This window comes from Mobula hypostoma, assembly GCF_963921235.1.
Source record: "Mobula hypostoma chromosome 5 unlocalized genomic scaffold, sMobHyp1.1 SUPER_5_unloc_3, whole genome shotgun sequence".
Taxonomy (NCBI): Eukaryota; Metazoa; Chordata; class Chondrichthyes; order Myliobatiformes; family Myliobatidae; genus Mobula; species Mobula hypostoma.
The window spans coordinates 202,501-212,387 of record NW_026948115.1 but is presented as its reverse complement, the minus strand read 5'-3'; the positions used below and the strand labels follow the sequence as shown (position 1 = coordinate 212,387).

Genomic DNA, 9,887 nt, shown 5'->3' with positions numbered 1-9,887 from the left:
CTGGGTCAATCTTACTTCAACTGACTATTTGAATCCTAGAGTGGTCCCGCATTGCATTCGAAGTGTCCGTGGTTAATCTGTTCCGTACCTTCCAATATTCACTTTATGCAGTTTAGTTTGTTATTTATACATGATTCATCTGTAGAATTTATCCTTACCTTCATAAGTTATCAGGTGTTACATGTGTTATGTGTACTTCTGTGCTTTACACCCTGGTCCAGAGAATCATTGTTTCATTTCTATATACATTATATGGTTATATACTGTATGTTATATACATCTACATAGTTAATGTCACTGTTCCCTGGTAATCCTGTTTTATCCTGATCCCTAGCATTTGAGATACAAAGTGGATTGGGCAAACTGTCTGCAGGAGAAAGTTTTGGAACCAGCCAGAGGCTGTGAGACTGGAGTGGGATCTGTGCCCACATGTGTTTGGGAGAAGCGGCTCCTGGGAAGAGGCTGGAGAGCAGCCAGGGCCACAGAGCAGGTTGGACTGTGGACGGTGACCGGGGATTTCCCGGGAGTCAGAGTGCTGCCATCTTCACTCAGCGGTCTGTTGCCGTTCCCATCTCCACGGTAACGGGTTCACACTACTCCGTCTGTGACCCCTGAGTGGGTTCTGTTACAGGGGAAAAGCTAAGGGGTGCTGGGGGGTTGAGGGGCAGGATAGTGAAATGTTCTTACTACTGGGAGGTTGGCAGAGGTGATGCACTGAAGTGTGAGTCAAAACCAAAAAAAATGAAAGTTGCTGTATTCCTGAAATAAACTGAGACAGACTCAGCAGGTCAGGCAGCATCGGTAAAGGGAGGGAGACAAGAGCTAATGTTTCAGGTCTCAGACCATTCATTAGACATTGAGAGGTATTTCAGTCATCTCAACACATCCCATCCTCCCGTCCCAAACCTCTCCCCCCAGCATTGTCCCACCCTCTCCCTTCCCATCTCCAATCTCCACTTCCCAATCACATCTAACCCCTCTCCCCTGCATTATAGTCCCCAACTCTTCCCCTCTCCCACACCATTAACATCTCCTTCCTCCCTTCCCTGTCACCATCCCCACCCTCTCTCTGCCCATCCATTGCCTCAGTCCCCCTTCTCCCCGTTACTGTCCGAAATCCTGGCAGATATATTTAAAATGTCGGTGTCTATGGGTGAGGTACCGGAGGATTGGAGAGTGGCTCATGTTGTTCCGTTGTTTAAAAAAGGATCGAAAAGTAATCCAGGAAGTTATAGGCCGGTAAATTTAACATTGGTAGTGGGTAAGTTATTGGAGGGAGTACTAAGAGACAGAATCTACAAACATTTGGATAGACAGGGACTTATCAGGGAGAGTCAACATGGCTTTGTGCGTGGTAGGTCATGTTTGACCAATCTATTGGAGTTTTTCGAGGAGGTTACGAGGAAAGCGGATATCAGTCGCTAAGTATTGTTACATGCTCAAGGAGATGTGTTTTTTTGTGAGAATGATGTAGTGGTCTTTTGGAGGTCACCTGATGTGATTTTCCCGCTGATGTGAGGTCACGTGATGACATCTCTCTCTCTCTCTCTCTCTCTCTCTCTCTCTCTCTCTCTCTCTCTCTCTCTCTCTCTCTCTCTCTCTCTCTCTCTCTCTCTCTCTCTCTCTCTCTCTCTCTCTCTCTCTCTCTCTCTCCCTCCCTCTCTCCCTCTCTCTCTCTCTCTCTCTCTCTCTCTCTTCTCCTCTCCTCTCCCTCGACTATGTAAGGGTCGACTCAGGTGACGCAGTGGGTTTTTGAGTTTGTAGATTTCCAGGTAGAACATGTTGTGCTTCCGTTTCTGTTGTGTTTGTTTTTGTGACGCAGTTTCATTTTTAAAACGGAAGGTGCGTTCTCTTACAAGATATTGTATTCGAACTGGGAATTTGTGGCTGGAAGCGCCAATTTACTCAATTCTGACAGTTTTGAAGAGAGAATGAAGAATTCATCGAAGTGAAGGATCGAGAGAAGTCGGCATCGTTTGGCAGTTTAATAAAGAATCGACCTTATTGAGTCTTCGTTGAAGAGAACCTGCATTGAGATAACTCTTGCAATAGCGCAATGAGTTCATGCACAAAGGCTCTCTCTCTAAAAGGAATTTAAGGTCAGTTGATTTAAACTGTTTATTTTCGGTATAGTGAATCCCGTGGACAGAACCGGCAGTAAAGGTGCGTCGGTGAAGAAATCCTTCTCCACAGAAGTCTCTCCCAATTGAACGTGTAAAACTGTTGGACTTTCGAACTTATCGCTTTAAGAACTGTTTCCGCATTTAACGCTTTAAGAACCGGAGCCTAGTGGAGTTGATGAACGGCTGCGTCCCTGTTTAACCTCCGGTTAAAGTTTTCCTTTGTTTTTTTTCCCCCTATCGCTTATACGTGTTTAATAAATGTTTGGTTGTTTTTATAAAACCTGTCTCGATTAATATTCATTGTTGCCGGTTACGTAACAGTATACATGGAGAGGTGGTAAATTGGATTAGACATTGGCTCAATGGAAGAAGCCAGAGAGTGGTAGTGGAGAATTGCTTCTCTGAGTGGAAGCCTGTGACTAGTGGTGTGCCACAGGGATTAGTGCTGGGTCCATTGTTACTTGTCATCTATATCAATGATCTGGATGATAATGTGGTAAATTGGATCAGCAAATTTGCTGATGATACAAAGATTGGAGGTGTAGTAGACAGTGAGGAAGGTTTTCAAAGCCTGCAGAGGGACTTGGACCAGCTGGAAAAATGGGCTGAAAAATGGCAGATGGAGTTTAATACAGACAAGTGTGAGGTATTGCACGTTGGAAGGACAAACCAATGTAGAACATACAGGGTTAATGGTAAAGCACTGAGGAGTGCAGTAGAACAGAGGGATCTGGGAATACAGATACAAAATTCCCTAAAAGTGGCGTCACAAGTAGATAGGGTCGTAAAGAGAGCTTTTGGTACATTGGCCTTTATTAATCAAAGTATTGAGTATAAGAGCTGGAATGTTGTGATGAGGTTGTATAAGGCATTGGTTAGGCCATGTTGTTCTATTACTATTTATTATTTATGGTGCAACTGTAATGAAAACCAATTTCCCCCAGGGTCAATAAAGTATGACTATGACTATTAGGGGGGGCTTCTTCACACAGAGAGTGGTGGGAGTATGGAATGAGCTGCCAGACGAGGTGGTAAATGCGGGTTCTTTTTTAACATTTAAGAATAAATTGGACAGATACATTGATGGGAGGTGTATGGAGGGATATGGTCCATGTGCAGGTCGGTGGGACTAGGCAGAAAATGGTTCGGCACGGCCATGAAGGGCCAAAAGGCCTGTTTCTGTGCTGTGGGTTTCTATGGTTTCTAAATCTCTTCCCGTCACCTCCTTCTAAACATCCACACTCCATCCCCAGCCCCTCTCGGTGCTATGGCGATGAGATAAGTACATCACAGACATTCAGATAAACTCGCTGGCAGAGCCTCAGCTGATCTCTGCTGGAGAGATTCCAAACATCCATCACCTTCTCAGTATGGAAGTTTCTCTCCTGTAGCCCAGCCCATCCCAATTCTTATTGTGACTGCCGCCCGATCTAGACCACTCAGCCATGGGAATCTCCTCCCTGCATCCAGCCAGTCGAACCCTGCTGGAACTTTCTGCGGGGGATCTCCACTCATGGTCCGGAGAATACAGCCTGAGTCAACTCGATCTCTCCTCACTCTGCAAACCCACTGTCTCTGCAAGCAGCCTCCTGAAACTCTGCTGAACTCCTTCCGTGTCCAGTACATCCTTTCTGAGGTAAGGAGACTCAGTCTATGAGGCCAATACCTCTGCACTTTAACCCTGCAAACCTGTGACCTATGACACAAAAAACAAGGTCATGGTCAGGTTTACCTGCACAAGTATGTGTAAACACAGGTAAAAAAACAAGCTTACTTGTACAGGCACAAAGTATCAGGTAAGCAACATTCACAAGAAGATCATAAACATGAACTACATCCAACTTTTACAGGAAAAAACAAAAAAAGTTAATTTTAGAGTGAAGTGGTCTCAGTGTTGTTAAACTGTAGCAAGATAAGATCAAACTTTATTTTATGATCGGAACGCTGGAAACCTCAGTGGTCAGTCAGTCTCTACGGATCCAAAAGATGTATGTGGACGCTTTGGGACAAGACACTGTATGGTCCCTGACGCAGTGTCCCCACCTGAGACAATAACTGAGACAGATGCTGCCTGACCCACCGTGTTGTTCCAGTGATGGTTTTTCAGTCCAGGTTCCAGTTTCAGCCGTCTCTCCTGTCTTCACCCTCACACTGAGCTTCGTCGAGACTCTTTCACCCCATGTTCTGGGTCATGAAGTTTGACTCTCCCTCACTCTCTGCAGTGATGCTACCTCACCAGGGCTGTCTGTTTCAGATTCCAGTTCCAGCTTCGCTTTTCCATGTCAGAGGGCATGACTCAGCCTCTCGCTCAGTCACAGGGAGTTTCCCAGGGTGGGGCTGCCGGATGGCACTGGGATCACCGTGACAGTGGTCAGCCAAAGGTTAAACCTGTCGTAAACTCTGTGTGTGTCTGTCTGTGTGTCTGTATGTGTGTGTGTGTGTGTGTGTGTGTGAGTGTGTATGTGTGAGTGTGTGTGTGTCTGTGTGTGTGAGTGTGTCTGTATGTGAGTGTGTGAGTGTGTGTGTGTGTGTATGTGTGAGTGTGAGTGTGTGTCTGTGTGTGTGAGTGTGTGTGTGTGTATGTGTGAGTGTGAGTGTGTGTCTGTGTGTGTGAGTGTGAGTGTGTGTCTGTATGTGTGTGTGTGAGTGTGTGTGTATGTGTGAGTGTGAGTGTGTGTCTGTGTGTGTGTGTGTGAGTGTGTGTGTCTGTGTGTGTGAGTGGGTCTGTGTGTGTGTGTGTGTGTGTGTGTCTGTGTGTGTGTGTGTGTGTGTGTGTGTGTGTGTGTGTGTGTGAGTGTGTGAGCACTGCAGAGTAAAGGACAGAAAGAGGTAAAGTCGTAGAGAGATGGACAGAGAGAAAGAGGGAGACAGACAATGAAAGACATTAATGGGCATGGAGAAAGAGATAGATAGAGATCAAAGAGCAAGAGTTAAAACAGAAAAAGGCAGAGAGAGAGATACAATGAGACAGACAGTGATGGGGAATGTGGAAGAGACAGAGAAAGAGGGGATGATGGAGAGAGTGGGAGAGAGATGAACAGAGGCAGAGAAAGAAATTAATTCGGGGACAGGGAAACAGAGAGATGGACATGGGGAGGGAGAGAGACAGTGAAACTAAGGGGGTGTCTACAAAGATAGGGACTGACGGAGAGAAAGAGAGAGAACTGAGTGGGGGAGAGAGACACAAAGAGCTGGGGAGAAAAATAGGTGGAGGGACAGAGAGAGAAAGAGAGAGAGAGGAACCACTTTACACTTTCTGAACACAACACTTCTTGTTCTCTTTGCAATGCCACTCCGCACCAACGTTCTCAGTAGTCCACAGTGAGTCACTGGTCACTCTGACATTATTAAAGGAGGGTATTACTCGATCTGTCACTGTTTCACCCACCCTCTCTCCCTCCATCCCCACCCCTCTCCACCTGGTTACAATGACCAGGAAGCTCAGAGATTTGTGCTCTGTCCAACCGAACACCATAATGGGGAAGAGATGGACTGGTAAACGGGAGAGATGGAACTCACCACTGCCTGCCAGTTAGAAGGTCCCTCAACTCCCTCATCACCTCCTCAACCACTCTTCTTGGAGGTTGGTCCATCTCCACTGGAAACCCTCATGAAGAATATTTCTCATCCAAGATTATGTCCTCTTCTTCCTCATCCCCTGTTTTCAAACAGGCTGCTTCATCTGTAAAGCAGGAGCTGGTCATGGACGTTAGAAAGCAGGTCAGTGCATATAGTCCTGTCTGTGTCAATGGTGCTGAGGTTGGGAGGGTTGAAATCGACAAGGTTTCTAGAACTGAACATCACCAACAGCCTTTCATGGTCATGGCCACTTCAGTCACCAAAGCCTCTACTTCCCCAAAATGATAAGGAGGTTCAGCAGGTCCCCTTTGACCCTCACCAACTTCTAGTGCTACACCATGGAAAGGAATCTCTCTAGATACATCAGAAGCACTCTAAAAGTTCAAGTTTAATTGTCATTCAACCACACATGAATACCCCTGAATACAGCCAAATGAAACAGTGTTATTCTGGGGCCAAGCTGCAAAACAGTGTACCCACTGTCATACATAGCACAAGGCACACAGGGCACGTATATATAAGTGTCACGAACCCTGTGACAGGAATAAAGAAACAGCAGAGATGGAAAACACTTTGGAGCCCAGTATTGCTATAAACTACTAATATTTATTAGTAACTGCGCAATACAGTAATATAAATGTAGATAAATCAAACAGGTTAGCAATTATTACATAAAAGTAAGTGTGGAATATATATGTATGAAAAACCAAGCTTCAAGTCTAGGGGTAAATAGATACAGTCTTACGATGATGAGTAAAGTTCAGTTCAGTTCGTGGTATTGAGTTGAGTAGTGATGGAGAGAGAGGGGGGAGAGATTTGAGTCTTCAGGTGAGCTGACGCCGTCAATCTTCTCATTGTCCTTCGAAACCCTTTAAAAGTCATCGACTGTGACTGTAACAAGGGGGACCAGTTTTCTGTGGTGGAGCTGTCCCCCAGGCGAGGGTGGACACATGGACAACTCCCCACCAGTCAACTCCTTTTCCTTCTTTCCACTGCAAGAGCAATGGATCGATCCGCCTGATCGATCCTCCAAAACCCACTTTTTCTGCGGGCACAGCAATGCTCATTCAGTGTCCAGAACGTGTGTCTGAGGTCTGTATCATCTGACCTCCTATTTTATCTTCCCGTGCTGAGCATCAATTGTTATTCAAATAACTCCTCCCTCCTCTCTCTGTGAAGAAATGCACAAGCAGGCGAACTGTCCTTGAGAAGTGTCAACAACCTGGCTTTGGTCACCATAGCAACTTACAAGCTGCCCGGTGCCATCTCTCTCCAACTCAGCAGAAATCCAAAAGTTGACCAGTTCTTTCTCATGCCTTAAAGTGACAGTCCAACAGTTAGTCTTCATCTCTCTCTCTCTTTTCAAAACAAGGTATCGGTGGTAAATAACTCTCTCTCTCTCTTTTCGAAAGCACAGTTAATAGGGGTAACTCACGTCCCGTCACCTAAGAAAGAAGTAAAATATAGTCACAGACAAAAATACAGCCCAAGACCCTGAGACCATGACTGTTGCAGCAATCTGTAGCTGAACGTCATATAGCTCCCTTTCTGCCAGGCGAACACAAGAGGAAAGCACCGACTTCACACCATTCATCACACCGTACCACCCCCAGCACCCTGGTGGAATGCACTGACTCCGACGTCTCTCTGCTGGGCGGCTGCAAGCAGTTGACACCTCGGCTTGAGGCCCAGTCCCAACTACAACTGAGGCCGGACAGCTTCCCTGCCATCCGACCCTGCTGTTCAACAAAAAAAGCTGAGAGTTGGATTTGCAACATTGCACATTAACAATGTCCAACAGGGTGTTGTGACCACAAACAAGGAAAAATGACTAAGATGAACACTCGCTGTTAGAATACACAAATCCTTTGTGCACGCACTCCGATGTCTATCTGACACAGACAGCAACACAATCTGCACCAAATCCAACTCCGCCAGTTTCTCCACCAACAAACACCTCACTGATGGGGCAGATCTGCAATACTCTTAAGTTTTTAATATCCAGTAGGGTCTTGTGATTGTAGAAAATATGTTGAAAAAAGACAATAGCACCTTTGTGTGTTAGCCCCCTACAAGTTGCTGTGTCCGAGCTCCCGCCATCTTCTCACTGCTTGGTATGGCTACTGTTCAGCCCATGACCGCGTGAAACTACAGACAGTTGTGGACACAGCTCAGCACATCAGGGAAACTATTCTCCACTCTACGGACTCAGTCCACACTTCTTACTGCCTCGGTAAAGCAGTCAGCGTATTCAAAGACCTCACCCATCGAGGACATTCTCCCTTCTCCCCCTCCCATCGGGCAGGAGATATAAACACCTGAAAATCTGCTCTTCCAGCAGGCAGAACAACAGCGACTGTGCCACTGTTTTAGACAATTGACCGTCCCCCTGGTACGATAGGGGGACTCTCGACCTCACAATCTATCTCCTTATGACCCTGCACCTTGCTGTCTGTCTTCACTGCCCTATTGTAACACTTTATTCTGCACTCTTGTTGTTTTACCTCCTACTATCTCAGTGCACTGTTGTAATGAATTAATATTTATAAACTGTATGTAAGACAGGGTTTCCACTGTACTTTGCTAAATGTGACAATAATAGACAGATTTACAATTAACAGAGGAGTGCAGAGGAAGAGGACGAGGTCGGGGATGGGAGGAAGAAATGGGAAGGGTAAAGTTTGCAACTCAATGTGGGTGAATTTGGTCCTTTCTGACCCCCACTGGCTTAGAGGAGAACAGTATAATTAAATAAACCCTCCTTTGATACATTTTTCTCTTTTTAAAGTATACAGAACACAACTCAAAGATACCTCCTACTGCAGATAGCCACGAAACGAGAAACACCGTGGAACCTGTTCAAAGGAAACATCAAACACCCAACCTGCGAAAAAAAGAACAAATTGTGCAAACAGGAAAATACAAACAAACAACGCATAGAATATCAACACCAATCCAAGAGACCAGGAGAATTCAGCTTAGATTAGTTCAGTGCAACTAACCGACTACAGGCTGCAGAGCCAGTCTTCGTCAAAACACCCCAGTCTGCTCAAAATCAGCAAAAAAATAGAGTCATCAGACTCCAGAAACACATTGAATGTGAACTCAAAGTCTCCCAAAATGAGCTCTCAGCCACGAGCCTCACTGACCAACCCTTGCAACTTAGAACCCAAAACTCCTGCATTTTCCTCTGACAGCATGTAGCTGGAGTGAGAGGAAAGCAGGTCACAGTCGAACCGCACCAACCACCCGGCCATCCCCCACTCTTGTCTTAGTCAACTTCAACCTTGCTTGATGCCTCAATCAGAGAGAAGCAATGGAGTCAATCACGAGCTCACGCCCTGAATCCAGGCTGCCAGGCTGCTCCAAATCAAACTGGACCCTCTCAGAGACAGCAAAGATCCAGATCACTCAATCAGACAATAAACACACCACCATAATGTAAACTACAGGTTCCAATCGCACGCAGCTTTGTAGTAAAACCACATTTTGAAAGACAAAGAAGTTGTTTTGTGAACTCTCTGCAGGACGTTGCCATTGGTTGTGTTGTTTGATGGTGTCATCGAGAGTTGTCACTAGGAGAACGAGCTGATTTCTGTTTACTGTTATCTGTGCTCTGCACTACATGTGTTTTAGAAAGTTCAAAGTAAATTTATTATCAAAGTACATATATGTTACCATAGACAGCCCTGAGATTCATTTTCTTGCAGACACACTCACTGTATCTGTAATAGAATAATAACCATATAGAATCAATGAAAGACCTCACCAACTTGGGCGTTCAACCAGACAACAGAGTGCAAACACGATAAACATTAAGAACATGAGGTGAAGAGTCCTTAAGAGCGAGTCCATAAGTTGTGGGAACATGTCAATGATGGGATAAGTGAAGTTAAGTGAAGTTACCCCTGGTTCAAGAGCCTGATGGTTGAGGGTAATAACTGTTCCTGAACCTGATGCTCCCGTACCACCTTCCCGATGGCAGCAGAGAGAAGAGAGCATGAACTAAGTGATTGGGGGAAGGGGGTCCCTGATAATAGATGCTGGTTTCCTGCAACAACATTTCATATAGATGTGCTCAATGGTGGGGAGGGTTTTACCCGTGATGGACTGGGCAGTATCCATTACGTTTTGTAGGATTTTCTGTTCAAAGGCATTGGTGTTTCCATATCACCAGTCAATATA

General features: G+C 45.6%; 1 long non-coding RNA gene across 1 annotated transcript; it reads right to left on the bottom strand.

Annotated features, from left to right (window-relative positions):
- Positions 1 to 6,101: 6,101 nt before the first annotated feature.
- Positions 6,102 to 9,737, bottom strand: LOC134341125 (uncharacterized). The gene is made up of 3 exons (XR_010016711.1): positions 9,609 to 9,737; positions 8,516 to 8,586; positions 6,102 to 7,147 (listed from the first exon to the last, which is right to left on the bottom strand). It is a non-coding gene; the product is annotated as an uncharacterized LOC134341125 (long non-coding RNA).
- Positions 9,738 to 9,887: the final 150 nt, after the last annotated feature.